General features: G+C 41.5%; 1 protein-coding gene across 3 annotated transcripts in view; it reads right to left on the reverse strand.

Annotated features, from left to right (window-relative positions):
* Positions 1 to 16,870, reverse strand: part of C5H4orf19 (chromosome 5 C4orf19 homolog) — a 68,750-nt gene that overhangs the window by 26,667 nt on the left and 25,213 nt on the right. Inside the window, exon 1 of one of the 3 annotated variants that reach the window (XM_039541405.1) lies at positions 190 to 274. The exons of 1 other annotated variant lie outside the window; for it this stretch is intronic. The gene's annotated coding sequence lies outside the window, so the exon portion shown is untranslated. Of the gene's footprint in view, positions 1 to 189; positions 275 to 16,870 lie in introns of those variants that run through there. One more of the 3 variants, XM_039541407.1, reaches the window with a different exon arrangement.

Consider the following 16,870-nt stretch of genomic DNA (forward strand, 5'->3'; position numbering starts at 1 on the left):
AATCCTTCCTTTTTCTTGGTGCAGTGGGTGCTTTCTCTCTCCAGTGGGAGCTTTTCACACCCTCCTGAGCACCTTCGGAGGTGTGTGTGTTGGCTATTTCCCTCAGGAAAGGAGGGGAGGTATTTCCCAGCCAGGTATTTTATTTTGTTTCCTTTATAAAGGGGCCCCCTTACAGGCTGTTCTCCATACCTGAGAGTGCTGTGCTCTTGCAATGCTGCTCCCTCTTTCCAGCTTTCTCTCTCATCCTGGCCAACATTCCTTCTCTCTATAAAACAGGCTCTAATGTCCAAGGCTGCCTGTGTGAGTTACTGCTGAGTACTTAGGGCCTGGTCCTGCTTGGTGCTGAGTGCCTCCTCTGAGGTACTGAGTGCCCTTAGGTCTCTCAGAGGTTGATGGGAGTTGTGGGTTCTCTGCACCTGGCAGGAGGTGCTCAGCGCCTTGCAGGACAGGCCCTTAATGACTAACATGTTTGCTTACAGTCACTGCACTGCTAGTATCCAAGTTACTGCTTTGAGATACCTCAGCTTTGAAAAGAGCTGTGTAACACCATGTAATACCCAAATACTCTTCGGTTCCTCTTCGTCTCTGTGTTTCTCTAGCGAACACTTATACTCTGGTGTTGTGTCTCTCTCTCACATACACATTAATCTCTATTTTTATGTGTAGTTTCTCTCCTTTCCATCTCCGTGGAGGAAGTTTGAGGGGATACAGCCTCCTAAGGCACTTATTACCAGAAGCACATGGTGGGTATTAATCACACTGATCGGTAAAACATAATGAGGTCTAAACCCGTCCCTTACATTCTTACACCCGTAAACAGATTTTAAATATTTATTCAGGTTTAGAGAGAACAATGTGTCCTGTCTGATTTCCTCCTTCTACCACCCAAAACAATAAGTCAAAGAGCATCTCCTCACCCCACTTTTACCGTATCAGGTTAAAATATGATTTTCATTTTAGATTTTTAGAAGGAAAAGTGGGGCAAAGGGTAAATCCCTTGCAATCATTAGCTAGTTTGCACACAGGACAAACAAATATGACCAGTAGCATAAATAATCACTCACTTCCTCTTCAGACGTCTTTCCTGAGTTTACTTTAATCTCTCATGATTGCTGAAGTTCATTTGTCCCGGGTTCATAGTGACTTCTCCCTCTATTATTCAGTACTTGTTCTACCGTAGTGCCTAGAGTCCCCAATCAGGTATCAGGGCCCCACTGTGATAAGCATCCCCTATACATGTCTGAAAATGCAGTCCCTTTCCCAAAGAACTTACAGCCTAAACATATGGCAAGAGGCAATAGGTAGTTCCAGCAAACAGCTGAGCGGAAGGACAAGTTAATAGTGTGCAAACCATATTTGGTTGAGTGCGCAGCAGTCACATGTCCACTACTTACCCATTTTAACCCCCTTCAGCCACCTGGTCACTGCTTGTAATACTACATAACACTGTAATATCACTGCATTATCAATTATTACTTGAGTGCTCAGAAGATGGACAGTGGGTCATTCTAGCCAGGGGTGATCACATTGCTGGGATTCTGTACCACTGAAAGACATCACTGGAATGCACAAAGAGAGCCAGCTCTGAGCTGAGTTGGCAGCTCAATCTTGTGTGCCAGCATATCCTGTTTGGCCAGCATTGCTGGTGTCTGACATCACCAGCTAATCCATTGCTGTAGTATTAATTTAGGCCAGCTTGCTCACAGTAATAATAATAATTAATAGGTATATCAGATTCTGTATACATGCTACATATATCAATGGGTATGTTTCTGTACCACGTTGTGCAGAAAACTGTCTTGCCTTGTGTTCTTAGACTGCAAGGAGCATGAGCACTTACAAACTCTTATGGAAGTAATAGGCAACGTCCTTGACTGGTGAGGAGATGCAGAAGTACATCCAGCTGCAAACTGAGTTCATTTTATTTTAACATTGATGCAACTTAATATGAAGTACATTGTAATATGCTGCTCAGTCTATTTTAAATATTCTACAAGTGTGAGGCTCTTGTGGCAGAAGAAAGTGTTACTGACCAAATAATGGGGTTAGAATGGGAAGTAAAATCTAGAACTTGAGTTTTTTAAAACTGTGTCTCTAACGACATTATTTAAAAGGCTTTAAAATAGCCTGATCAGATGAATGCCATATAATAGGCTGTAGAATGACTCAGATGTATTGATGGCAGCTTTATTAAGGATTCCGGACAAGCTGTCTGTATTGATAACTTCTATGTCTGATAGCTAGACTTGACACCAGAGAGAGTTTGAGGCCTAATGGCATAGTAATAGTGCAGTGGGCTGCCATGTTAGAAACTGAGCATTAGCAGCTGATTGGTGACTCTCATCCCTGGGGGTAGTGGAGACTCCAAGCATTACAGATACCCAATGGACTGACACTCTTGGAGGGAAAAGCAGGACATGCTTACTCATTTGACCAGCACCCCTTGAAGGCTAATTCAGCATTTTGCTGGAGGATGCAGCTTGTGAGTTTTATGCCAGGCCCCTTGCAGTGAAGAAATGAAGTGGCAAGTGAGTGGGTTGTGAGGAGAAGCATAAAAATATAAACAAAACCAAGACAGTGGTTGGGCTAAAGCCCAGGTTCCTAAGATTCTGAGTTTAACTGTTCTTCAGTAGAAGCAGAATTTTTTTTTGCATTAAGCAGATCTGATTATCTGCTCCATAGCTTTGGAGACAGTTAGCTGCAGCCCTGGCTGGGGAATTCAAAGGGCCATTGCTATTATGCTTCAGGGACTTTTTAAGGAAATCATTAGAAAAATGTCATGTAGTGAACTTGTTTGACTTGATGTATGGGTATGCTAGGAGAGAGGCATATGGGAATGAATGCATGCTAGAAAGACTTAAATTTTAATGTTTTATTTTAAAATATGTGGCTACTTAACATGGAATTACAGTCAGAAAAGTTGTGATGTAAAATGGCAGTTCTGTTCCTTGTGTATTTGGCTTTTAGTGACAATCTTTAAACTATTTTTGTCTCCTAATAATGGACATTTAGCTTCCAGGACCTCCCTCTTATACTCCCTTATATTATTGGTACAATTCTGTATCACAACCACAGGCTCCTCCCTAATGGATTTCACTAGAAGTTTCAGTATGTCTTGTGAGATTAGGGTGACCAGATGTCCCGATTTTTGGGTCTTTTTTTCTTATATAGGCTCCTATTACCCTCCACCCCCGTCCCGATTTTTCAGACTTGCTGTCTGGTCGCCCTATGTGAGATCTACCACCTTCTTGCTGTGAAGACAAGTCATCTAATGTCTCTTATAGTCACCCAGCTATTGATATTTCTCCATGTGTCCTTCAGTCATGACACTGACTTCACCAACTGGAGGATCAAGACAGCCTTTTCTGAGGTAGACGCGTCCTAGAGTGCCCCTGCACATTGTCTCTGTAAATAATTAAGCCTCCCCCAGTTCAGCAACTCTGTCCCAAAGATGCCGAGGGACATGTGTTTCTTGCACTGGGTGCATACATGTGGCCACAAGGCAAATAGTAATACATTATGCACTCTGTTTACTTCAAAGGGAGTTGGATAAGTCCTAGAGGACTTTCCACTGAGTTCAATGGAAGTTGGCTCAGGCACTGAACTGCATAGTCCCTCTTACCTTGACTAATCTATTGCTAGTTCTTTACCTCCACTGGATACACTGAGGTTATTTATTTAATCATTTTTCTATGCTTTCTTCCACTAACAGTTATTTGAGCATCCCACTCTTCTTGGCACCAAACTCCCATGCAGTTCAGACTTCCTTGTACTTGCTCTGTCTGATGCCTTTCTCAGCATGGGAGCAACTTTAGATCAGTAGTTCTCAGTTGTTTTGGGCTCAAGACCCAGGTGTAAATGTTTCTGGCCTGTCATGACCCAGTAAATAGTCTGGGGGTGGAGGTCCTGGCATGGTTTCGGTCAAATCCTGCCCCTCCTCCTTCCCAAGTGGGTTGGGTCTTGCTTGTCACTCACCCCTGCAGCTCCTGTGCTGTGGGGCTGGCTGAGCTTGGCTCTTTGCTCTGGGCATTGCAACCCTGGGGTTGCAGTGCCACTCAGGTTTGGCCCTGCCCCCTTGACTGGACCAAATTTTATGTGAGTGGAGTTGTGACCTGGCTCATGGGGTTGCAGAGTCACACGCTCAAATTTGTCCTACTCGGACTCCCATCATCATGATGGCTGGGCTAAAGCTGAATGGTGCTGGGAACTCAGAGGTTGCAGTGCCTGCAGCAGGAAGGCGAGCTCAGCTAGCCCTGTGGGACAGGAGCCACAGGAGCTGCCACGCAACCCTTCGAAACATTCTGACGACCCAGTTTTGGATCCTGACCCATGGGTTGAGAAACCCTGTCTTAGATTATTACGGGCAAGGTATAAATCCAGGGACTCTTGGTAGCTGTCTCAAAAAATACTTCTAGTTCCAGATGCAGCAACAGCTAGACAAGGGAGACTTCAAGGTTACGTGGATGAGAAGATGGTGAGAAGAAGGGTTTAAATTTATTTGGTTCCATAGAGTTTTTTTGGATTAGGAAGAGCCAGTACAGAAGGAATAGAACTAAACTGTTGTACAAAATATGGACATAATTTTGGTGGATTATTTAAATGCTGAAGAAAGCCAACAGGTACTGAGAAGCACCAGGTCAGACAAAGACATCTGTTAGGGATGGCAATAGAACAAAGGTGTCTCTGTATCTAGTAAAGGATAGGACAGAAATTACAGCTGAACTGTATGAAGGGCAGGTTGATCAGAGAAGAACATACCCTGTTGTTTTTCTGGAATCAGATTAAAGAGTTAAATTAATATAGGCACACAGCCAAAAATTAAAACTAGAACTGGCTAGAAATGAGTGAGAGAAGCTTACATTCAAAAATAGGTGAACTAGAATGTCTAACAATAAAAAGGTATCCTGATAAAGTAGGCATTACTGAAATATGGTGGGATGACAGTAGTAATAGGCCGGTCACCAGAAAATCATACCACCTTCTTACAAGCTGATTATTATATTACAGTTTTCTTACTGCTTCCTCTGATGCATCAGGTGCTGGCCACCATCAGAGACACTGGTCTGATGGCAATTCCTATGCTCTCATTACTGTCAGCAGTGTAGTCAATACAGCAACATGAGAATGAGCTGGATTTCTGACTCTTGCATCATCAACTAATTCTGCCCTTATTTACATTTTTGGAACCCCTAGGAGATTTGATGAGGATTGGAAAGATGTAATAACGGCAGAATTTAGCCTACAAAATAGTTTATTACTGCTGGTGCTGAATGAACTGAAAACAACACAGCTTGATTTTCAATGCCTAGAATGAACTCTCAGAGTTGACAGTTCAAGTCAAAAGGTTTTGTTTTTTTTAATCTGTAAGCAGAACTGCATGTTAAGCCACCTTCTGAGCCAGAAGAGAGAGAGGGAGGGAGGGAGGTTTTGCTTGCATAGTACCTCAGACTCCCACTTTAGACTTGACCAAAGCCTACAAACCTGCTGAAGGTGGAATCGCTTTATCAATTTGGGATGAGGCTTGTTTTTGTTTTCTTATTTGACCATTTTAGAGTATTTTTTTGCCTTACCTGTGCCAGTTTTATAAATGTCCAGTGTGATGGACACTGCTCAGAGTACACCTCTACCCTGCTATAACGCAACCCGATATAACACGGGTTCGCATATAGCGCGGTAGCAGCAGGGCTCCAGAGGTGCTTTAAAGGATCCGGGGCTCCGGCTGCTGCAGGGAGCCCCGGGCCCTTTAAATCACCGCTGGAGCCCTGCTGCTGCTACCCCAGGGCTGCGGCAGCAGGGCTCTGCTGGTGATTTAAAGGGCCTGGGGCTCCCCGCGGACAGAGCCCCAGGCTCTTTAAATCACCGCTGCAGCCCTGCCACCGCTACCCCGATATAACGGCGTTTCACCTATGATGCGGTAGGGATTTTTGGCTCCCAATGACTGTGTTATATCAGGGTAGAGGTGTACTATAGAGGGTGAGAAGACTAGGAAGGGTGTTTTCTTTTTAATTTCTCTAGGGGTAAAAACTGTGAGGAAAAACTCTATAGGACAGAAACAATGAGGAGTCTTTGTGGCACCTTAGAGACTAACAAACTTATTTATGCCCAAATAAATGTTAGTCTCTAAGGTGCCACAAGGACTCCTCATTGTTGTTGCTAATACAGACTAACACGGCTGCCACTCTGAAATCTATAGGACAGACTGGTTCTTAGCAATTAGCGCTGGTTGGCCAACATGAATTCTATTTCATGAAGAAGTTTTGATGTTTTGACATTTGGTTTCATTCTGCATTGGAACAAAAACTAAACTTTTTTGCAATTTAGAAAGAGAGACCCCAGAATAACTAGTAGCCTGGTGCTAAGGTGGTTCAAGTCCCTGATTCAGAGCAGGAACTTGAATCTCTCACATACCAGGGGAATATCCAATTGCTATTCAGGGGTGAGAGGTCTTTCTTTTTCCCTGTAGACCTGAGAAACCTTTCCAGTGAAAGACCACTTTCATCAAAAAATTCCTGACCAAGTCTATCAGCAGTACTGCTATTTAATTAGTCCTCTGTGCCATAACTTCATCACCACTGCATGGCAACACAACATGATTTTATACTGCTGTGAAGTCAAAGCTCTATTTGGGCCGCTTCAACCCAATTGTCACTCTACTTGACCACGTTGCCTCTTGCACAAACTTCGCTTATAAGCTCCATGCAGAGGTACTAGTCTATGGTGGTTTTACCTACTTTCATGGGTAATGCTGGGAGTGTGGCTAACAGAACTTTTAAAAGACTAATTATAGCACAGAATCCTTAGTCCAACTGGAAAATTTCTGAAGCAAAACATGGACTCAGCTGTTCTAGATTTAATGAAACATGTAGGCCAGATTTTCTAAAGGAGCATCTAAGTGTATGTGCCCAAAATTGCACCTTCAATTTTTTTGCACATGTAATTTTAGTATCACAAGGTTATTGCATGCCTAGAATCTTGTGTGTGCAGATTTGGTAGCTGGTGGCTCTACCTTCTGCTGTTCATCTGCCTGTTTAGTGCACACACTTCTTTTTAATTTGGGTTTTGGGTTGAGGTGTTCAAATGGGTTTGGTGGATGTCTGCACATAGGCAGCCCTTTACATGATGTAGAATTGTGTATTTTAATTTAAGGGAGAGGAGTCCTGAGTATAGGAAGGATGGCTATGGATACCATTCTAAATGTACAGCTGAGTTTTTTGGGAACATGAATTTAAAGTCAGGATTGAGGTCAGTTAGGGAATGGGCCCCTTGCCGTCATGTTCTGACTGTCCTGGTATCCTGAAAATCATCTTGCCCTGGATATTTTAAATACCTCTGATTAATTAATGCTGCTAGAGACATTGCCAGGGGCACAAAGACACTTAAACTGTGAGCCACTTGCAGTGAAAAAAAACTGCAGTAACCTGGAAGCAGTGAATGTGACTGAAAGGGATTCTGTTCTGAAAAAACTACTGGAGGGAGCCCAGAGGTTTCCCCATATTTATAGGAATGCTGGGATTGTCCCTCGGTTGGAGTGAACTGGGGGCCTGCAACCAGCTCAAATGGGACCCGCTGAGGTCAGTACTCTCTCTGTTGGCCCTGGCATTGCCTCTCAGGTTTCCTGTCTTTTTTTTTTTTTCTTTTTTCCCTCAGGTCCCTCCTATCTTCTCCCAAAGATCTTATCCTGTTCTGTTCTTTTCTTTCTCTACATCCTGTTGTCTGTCTTTTCCCATTTGCGCTCTCTGTCTCTCTCTCTTGCTCTCCTTCTTTGGATTGAATTAATTGATTTTAATTTGAGTGAGTCACTGCTGTACCCCTGATTAGTTAAAATCTCTTTATGATGTTTCATTTTCTGAACTTCAAAGTGAAAACAGGGAGGCTTTCAGTTGTCACTACAGAATGAAGATCAGCCTGGAAGGAAACACAGTTCAGAACCTGTCCTGTCAGTCTGTGTAGGTATGACCACACATCATCATCATTAGACTATGTGATAGGCTAGCACAGAGAAAAAAATAATCCGATGAAATGCTTATTGCGCCTGAATGCAGAAGACATAATGTCATATCAGAAGAATGTCTACTAAATCCAAAACCTACAAGAGGAGAATAAAGATCCTCTTACTGATCAGGGTGTACTCCAGGATGTACCAATAAGGATGTGCACTCAGTTTCCTCTAAATGTTTAATTTCTCAAATGTCCTGATCCTACAATAAGAAAGCAAATGTTTTTGACTCATGGAATCAGTAACGTTTTGGGAGCTGCCTCTTTCTCATGTTTATATTGCAAAATATTTACAACAGTATTAAGCCCTGGTTCTTTGACCATAGCAATGTAGTAGGGTTCCCAGCTCCCCCCCGCCTCCATACACTTCTCTTTTTTAAAAAAAATAAAAAATCAAAAATCAGATTAAGCCCTGATCCAGCAAAGGACTTAAGTATAAGCTTAACCCATTGAAGTGAATGGGAATACTAGCCTACTTAAAGTAAAGCGCATGCTTGGTTGGATTGTGGCTTATGTGAATTACTGGCTTTTTAAATTTAAAAAAAAAAAAGCAAATACTCAAATATGCGATTGTACGGTATATTTTCGAAGGGACCAGGATATTTATATCATCACCTAAAACCTTCTCTTCACCTTACACTTGTCCGAACCCCCCACCCTCCCCCTTTGAATCTTCATGAACCTGGAAACTTATCAAATGCTTCAGGCATTTCCCCAATACTGCACGTACTAGTAAAGATATTGTTGTCTCTGATGTGTGCTCCTGGCTGAATGAAAATTGCATTAAAATGTCTCTACCAACCATTGACAGACGGGGTAGATATGTTCATATGATGATAGAATTTGAATATGCAGATACTTTTATCTTTTAAAGGATATTAACTTTTTGTTTCCAGATATCCACAAAAAATAGTGTGTGTGATTGTGAGAGGCAGGACTGTATAATCAGCAGGTCAACCTCATTCCATGAAATGGGCAAAATATGGGGCCCAGGCTATGAAGTTTGTCATATACGCATTTCTTACTAGTGACAGTAGAATGTTTGTACAAAGATTGAGGGCAGTACATCCATTATATATTACTTCATCAGGTGTCGATCCTGCACAGGGTTCTGCTTGCTCGAACCATGCACCCTATGTGGGGGATCAGTGAAGTTGGTGGCATGCCGCATGAGCCTATGGGTGCTTGTAAGCAGAACCCCATGCAGGATTGGGTCCTTAGTAATGTCATTCTGAAATTCAGCAGTGGTTAGTAGGGAAAATATGAATACAGAGCACTTTCAGAACCACCATTGTTCCTTCCCTATTTTTAGGCTATTTTTGCATGCAGTTATTTGTTTTGTGTGTGTATTTGCAGTTATGCAAATCAGGCTCACAGTTCCACACCTAAATTGTTGGAAAATAAAGCTCTCAAAATCCCATCATGAGATTTCAGTGTTACCAGTCAAATTATACCAGTTAGGCAGTTGACAGTCATACACCTTTTTCAGAGCTGCCAGTTCAGACTGTCTGCAGCAGAATCATGCTAAGAACTCTGCATTGGGTTAGTGTGGGTTTGCACTCAGTCCATATTTGAAAGGTTTCCTGTGCAACCAAAAGAGTTACTTTGCCTTCCCCGCTCCCTTCCCTCTCTTCTTCTCACCCCCCTTTAAAAAAAAAAAGGGCCTGAGTTCTGTAGAATCAGATTATGTGGGTTTTTGACTACCCCTGGGGTTTGACGAAAACCTGGGAACTCTTAACTACTTACCTAGCTCTGTACCCTTAGGGGTAAGGCACATCAGATGCTATGGAGTAAATAGGTTTATGGAGATTTCTTCTCAGTGATGCCATGTAGTGTTGAACTTGTATCTGGTTGTGTCAGTTTGTGAAGGAGAAGAGTTCTCTGGTGTCTGTCAACTTTAGTTCTGTTATATTTGATGTGGATGAATTTGCTCATTCTTAATTATAAAATAGGTCCCGTAAAACTCTCTCATTCATTTCTGTTCTGCTCTAGGGTTTACAGGGGATTGTTATCCTCATGTCCTTGCTTGTTGGATGTAGGAATCCAGGCTGTGGCCTAAGAGTTTACACACACTACGGAGCGTTACAATTTCACCTGACAGTGAAATCTGCATCCTGCTTACATTGCATTGAGAGAGTGCAGATTTTAGCTAGCAAATACAGAAGCTACATTTTGTGTTAATGAATTAAACCCTAAGGTGCCTTTTTATTTACTGTGAATTGTTTTCATTTGCTGACAAAGTTTGGAGTTAAAGATTAGCAGATACAATATTTTTTCTTGCCAGGAGCGAATTTATATGTCGACTAAAAATGGAGAAGAAAAAACCCCAAAGCGAAGAGACAATGAGTCACCGTTTTTGGCAAGCATATCCATTACTAGATGTCAGGTAATTAAGTTGTTCCATTCGGAATTTTCCCTAAACCACAATATATGGGATCAGTTTCTGTTAAACAAAAGGGATTTTTAAAGAATTAATTCATAAGATTATTTGCCTAATACTCTAAGGACTAGCATTAGAAAACATAGTAGTGTTCGAGACTTTATGTGTAACGAAGGAGAACATGGAAAAACTGACAGACATTCAAATAAACCTGCAGATCAGTGATTCTGCTCTTCATGGTGTCAACCAGAAGTGGTAACCAATCTCAGTTTATATTTAAACTTTAATATTTTTTAAATTCTTGGACTTGCCCAACTTGATTTAAAATTATTCCTTCCACCACGTTTGGAGCACGCTCACATAACTTACAATTTCAACTGTGTATGTTTGTCATTCCCACAAACCACGGCTGCCTCCTAAAACAAAGTCCTCTTTCTCCATTTATCACTTGCTTAGCAATGTCCTCCTCTTAGTGACTTTAGGAAACTTTCTCGATTTGTCTGGTCAATAAAACAAAGGCATATTTCCATATCCTACTCTTTTGTATTGTTCTGAAGGACAGAAAACCCCTGTGTGCCTCTGAATGCATTTGGGTACTGCTATGCTCTTATATGCCATAAGATACAATGACATATGATTTGACTCATGCCCTATAAAGTAATGCTTACCATGTCTATGAAGGTTGAGTGCACTTTTATGAGACTGAGTGGAAGCCACATAGTCGTCATGGGTCCAGGCAGAAAGCAATTTTCACGTTACAAATTAACCTACGATTTTTAATACAAATGATTAGCCTAAACTCCATGTCCCATCATTGGCAGTTCCAATTACTTATTCCATAGACACACCTATTGTGTTTCCTTTTTTGTTTGGTTCCTGAAAATACAGTCTCTCAAAGTCACATGGTTTAAAATCTAAATGAAATATGATAAGCCTGCTTTGGCATAAACACTGGGTGCAGTTTTGTGCAGCAGCAGAAGGAACCTTTTAATAATTGTGATCAGTAGTTTCCATGTTTACCTTCCTGGTTTTTTTGCGCCCCTTTTTAGGTTGGTTTCGTTTGTTTTTTTTTAAATTGTATCTGTGATCAAATGCAAAGCATTCATTGTTCAAGTTATTCTGCTTTCTCTGTGCAGGCTGTGCAGCTACTACTCCACCTTTGCTATGCTATTGCTTTGTTTGGAATTTAGTCCCTAAGGAATGTATGCACCATGCAGGGCTCTTTTGTTGTATAAGGTTACATGAAGAAGAAAATAGACTCCCTCACCCTAAGGATCAAAGGGGAGTAGTGTTTGGTTTACTCAGTGAAACAAAACAATGTTTAACCCTTTCTCCCTGATGCCAGAGCATCATACATTGGTATTCCAGATAAACAGGACTGTAAGCAATACTGGATTTACATTGTTTGAACAAGTATCAGAGGGGTAGCCGTGTTAGTCTGGATCTGTAAAAGCAGCAAAGAGTCCTGTGGCACCTTATAGACTAACAGACATTTTGGAGCATGAGCTTTCGTGGGTGAATACCCACTTCGTCGGATGTACATGCATCCGAAGAAGTGGGTATTCACCCACGAAAGCTCATGCTCCAAAACGTCTGTTAGTCTATAAGGTGCCACAGGACCCTTCATTGTTTGAACAAGTGTACTGATTTTAATTCCCCCAACTCATGGTTTAGGATCACGTGTGATTATCAAAACTATTTTATTTTGAACCTAAAGGAAAGTTTTTTTTTTCTTATTTCCCTCATGACTCTTTCCCCTTCTTCGTTCTGCCCCGTGTGTAGTCTTGCTACTTAGTTCAAGAGCCTTCTCCTCTGCCACTTCTATTGTCTGAAACAGTTTCTCTCTCTCAGCAATTTTCCATCTCCATTCAAATTTCAGCTGCAAACCTCTGATTTCCATGAGCTCTTGACCTTTCTGTCATACTCACGTTGCTATTATTTTTTATATATGGCATATCACTCTATAACTGTATTATGCAACCTTTGGTAAAAAGCAGTTTGGGATGAATTTTGAATGAGAAGTTTTTTGAAAGGCCCATTGCATGTCAATGGCAAAATTCTCGTTGACTTCACTAAGAGCAGAATCAAATTCTTTAAAGTTCTGTTGTAAAACTGTGAAAGGAAAAACTCATATGGAACTACAGCTGAACTTGAAATCATGCATATTATTCTCAGGAAAGCTCCGGGATCCAGAAATAATTTTTGCAATCCTAAAGCTGTATGCCTCTTATCTAGATCCTATAAGGGCAGGGTTAAGTAAATACCTATATTACTAAAGTTTTCTTAACTTTTGCGGGGCAAAAGGTAAAAGTGTTTTTCTTTTTAAAATTTTAAGAAATAAATGCTCATCTTATTTCATCAAAGTGTGACTGACTTTTAACAGATATTTGTAGTGAGATTTTCGTGTATTTATACTAAACCAATTCATAAATTCTTGAATTCTGCTGCTTTCTGGAGATATTTTCCTTTTATAAATATTAACATTCAGTCATTAACAATAGAAAGTAGATAAATGAGGAACCAAGATGCCGTTCGTCTTTTAACCTGTGTGGAGGGGAAACACTGTCTGGTATTTCTCATGGGTCCAGTTGCTGAAACAGGAGAGTTTTGCTTGGTGATGCATCTGAGCAGTAACCATAAAGGTCCTGGCCATTTTCTGGGGATTAATGACAGGCTTGGCAAGAGAAGATGGTCTGAGGCTATTAACCCAAGATGGTCATTAATCTCCAGGAAAAGTCCTGTGCTCTGGCTAGTTTCTGTATTTAGATGGCTTGCACCCCCATCTACCACCAAGGAGGGTATAAGTATCTGTTTTGCTCACCTAGATATAGAGGGCAGGGAGAAGTCCCCCTGAGATTCACCCCAGACAGTGAAAATGTAAACAAACCCCAAATGTATGGGTTTCTAAGGAGTGACGCCTTTTCAGTCAATACGTGCAAGGGATTTCCGAGAATTATTCCTACCTTTCTGCTAGCCAGTCAGAAAGGCTGAGAGAGCTCTCTCCTTGCACAGTCCCTGCTATACCACTGTCATCAGTGATCGTTGTTGGGCCCGATTCAGCTGGGAGGGGTGAAAGTGCATGCTTTTGCCCTTGTGGGGTATTTACTGTGAGGGGAGCATAGGTGATGGTGCCAGTGCTGCACTCCCCCAGAGGTTCCATCTGGGAAAGGAACCTTTAAAGCTTGGGCTCCACAAGAATAAACACTTTTCTGGTTATACCTGTTCCACCAAGGTCATAGGCTGTGCTGGCCACCTCCTGCTCCTCCCTGTGGAGTAGGTTGTGGGCATCTTGTGCTGTGACTTCCCTGCTCCTAGCAGTCTTTTGGCTGCCTGGAGCACAGATCCCAGTGGAGCTGATCGGGGCTATAATTTATGAAGTGCCATAAAGGTCCATAGCACTTAACAAAACACATTAAAATCTGGTAGTTTTCCCAGGCTTATGGTACCAGCTGGTGAGTGGGACAACCCATTTCTGTTTCCTTTTTTGCTCTAAGTTATAAAGCACTTTATTAGTAAAGATTCTCCACAAACCTAGGATTAAGGTTCAGGTTCCTGTGCATTTAACATCCCAGAAAACTTCCTGTTCTTACATTGTGAGTGTTTAAACTGTAGCATTTCAGTGCAGACATGACCTACACTGAAAGGGGGGGGGCGGGTTTCTCCTGCCGGTGTAGGTAAACCACCTCCCTGAGAGGTCATAGCTAGGTTGATGGAAGAATTCTTCTGGCAGCGTAGCATACACTGGGGGTTAAGTCTGAACAGCGCGCGCGCTCTCTCTCTCTCTCTCTCTCTCTCTCTCTCAGCGACGTGGATTTTTCACACCCCTGAGAGACGTAGCTCTGCTGATGCAAGTTCCCAGTGTAGACCAGCTCTCGGTTAAGATTTCAAACCATCTAACTGCCATATTTAAAGTAGATATGGAAAAGTTCCACATCTTCATTTTTGCCCACATATATGTGGAGCATTGGAATATCTACCTCGTCATCTTTTGGATTGTAGAATTTGTCAGCTTCTCAGAGCACACTGGATTTTACCTCTCTTGTATAAAAAGGAATTTTTATCACCATCTCAAAAGATGTTTTATTTTTTTTCTCAATACCCAGTAGTAATCAAATTGGTGGCAATTTTTGCCCTTTTAGTATTGTGCTGACGAAGAGTTTTTATTAGCGTCTTCTGATTGACATTCTAGTGCAGGGGTTCTCAAACGGGGGGGCTGGGACCCCTCGGGGTCGCGAGGTTATTATATGGGGCGGGGTCGCAAGTTTTATTATGGTGTTAAATACATAAAGTGTTTTTAATGTATAGGGGGGGGGTTTGCACTCAGGGGCTTGCTGTGTGAAAGGGGTCACCAGTACAAAAGTCTGAGAACCCCTGTTCTAGTGCATTGTATGTACACCTCTACCCCGATATAACACTGTCCTCGGGAGCCAAAAAATGTTACCGTGTTATAGGTGTAACCATGTTATATTGAACTTGCTTTGATCCCCCGGAGCGTGCAGCCCCCCTCCCCCCCCGGAGCACTGCTTTACTGCGATATATTGGGTCACGTTTATATCAGGGTAGAGGTTTATTAAATGGATGTTTTTCTTTGTGTTTGCAAGAGACATATGTCATTTACAATTAAATAAAATTGAATTGGGGTAATATGAGCTATGCAAATGTCATTAACAGATTTTCTTCCCATTACACTAGCCTCATTAAAGCCAGGGACAGGATCTAGAGTAGAACAGACTGAGGTGCTGCTGATTTCTAATTTTAAACTGTTTACTGAACTGCTAGGGGAGAAATGTCTTATGAGATAGGACTTCATCCTGCAAGTTTTAGTTCCTTCTTTGAAATACTGAGAACCCTCAGCTCCTATTGACTCTGCAGGAGTTAAGGGTGCTCAAATCCCCACGTGGTCAAAGCAGAAAAAATTAATCTGCCCACGTGATTAAAAAACCCAAACCAAACTCTCAAGAGAGAAAACAAAACCACCACCCAGGTCCTGTAGCTGCCAAACCCCAGAAGTTGGCTCTGTTTTTACTTTTGAAGCTGGACGTGAGACTGAATTTAATTAATGGGTTTGACTTGCTCTAGAAACACATAGTAAAGAGCCCACCCTCCCCACATTTCTCATAGATGCTGTAAACATACAAATGTTGTTGTGTATTTACTCATGAAAACTTGCCAGCATTGTTGTGCTAGATACAGCTGAATGCCTCGAGCAGATGGCAAGCCAATGATGGCAACAAATCCCTTGGTCTTTGAACACACAGATCATTTCCACAAAAGCAGCAGGTTACAAGGGGTTAGATGGCTAATGTCACTTTCTTGGTTCCACATGAGTTCTGCTAAAAAAAACAGCATTAACAATACTGTTATGGAATATCATATGCAGGCAAAATGTAAATTATTGATCTTGTGAAGAATTTTATTACATGTTAAATCCATGTATCCCAAAATATTTGAGTTAGATTATTCCTGCCATACTGTGGGAAAGATCCCTAATCCCTTTTAAAACAAACAGGCAAACAAAAAGAGATCCCCACAAAAGTTTTGGAATTTCTTAGGCCATATTGCTTGTTGTTACTATGTTTTTAGTTACATTTTGTGAAGTATAGGAATGAAACCTAGAAATGGCCAGACTATATCAGTCACAAGTCTAGTCCACTATTCTGTTAGTGGCCTGCAACAGATGCTTCAGAGGAAGGGCAAAAACCCTGTCAGCTGACATTTCTAGGATATCCTCCCCCCCCAGACAGTTTTCCACCTATTCCCCAGTACTTAGAGATTGCCATAAACCCTGAAATATGAAGGTTTATATTTCTTCCAAAATTTATTTTTTTGTCATCTTTAGTAGTAGTATTCTGGAAATTCATGTTGTCCATATAAATATCCGATCTCCCTTTGACTCTTTGAGTTCTTGGCTTCAATTGTATGTTGTGGCAACCTGTTTCGTGGGCTAATTGTTTCTGGGATTCAGAGAACTGGGTTTGAGTCTTGGTTCTGCTACAACCTTCCTATGTGGTTTTGGGGGAAGTCATTTAAGCATGCACTTAACTTACATGCTTAAAGTCAATGGGCTACTCCTGTATTTAAAGTTAACTTAAGTGTTTTGTTGGAACAGGGCCTATAAATCTGTCTCACTCCCTTTCTATAAACTGGGAATGACACTTCCCTACTACATAGAGCTGTGATGAGTATAATAAATTCATTAGTGTTTGTGAGGTGCTCAGATATTCGTGATGGGGGCATATGGATAAATAATTATGGGCTGTACCAGTGCAAACCACACATTTTAATCCAGTCAACCTCTCTCTCCATTTTTCAATAACTTTAATAACTTAAAAGGAAATATGGATCTTTTCAAATCTGGTACAAAAATGAGTGTTTGGGTAAAACCTTTCAGCCCAGAGCACATCTTCATTGCTAAGTTTAAACCTTTGGACACATTTGTAACTGCTAACTTAAATACTGACACTGGTATTTCTTTCTGTGAAAGTTCACAAATAA

This window comes from Mauremys reevesii, linkage group 5, assembly GCF_016161935.1.
Source record: "Mauremys reevesii isolate NIE-2019 linkage group 5, ASM1616193v1, whole genome shotgun sequence".
NCBI lineage: Eukaryota > Metazoa > Chordata > Testudines > Geoemydidae > Mauremys > Mauremys reevesii.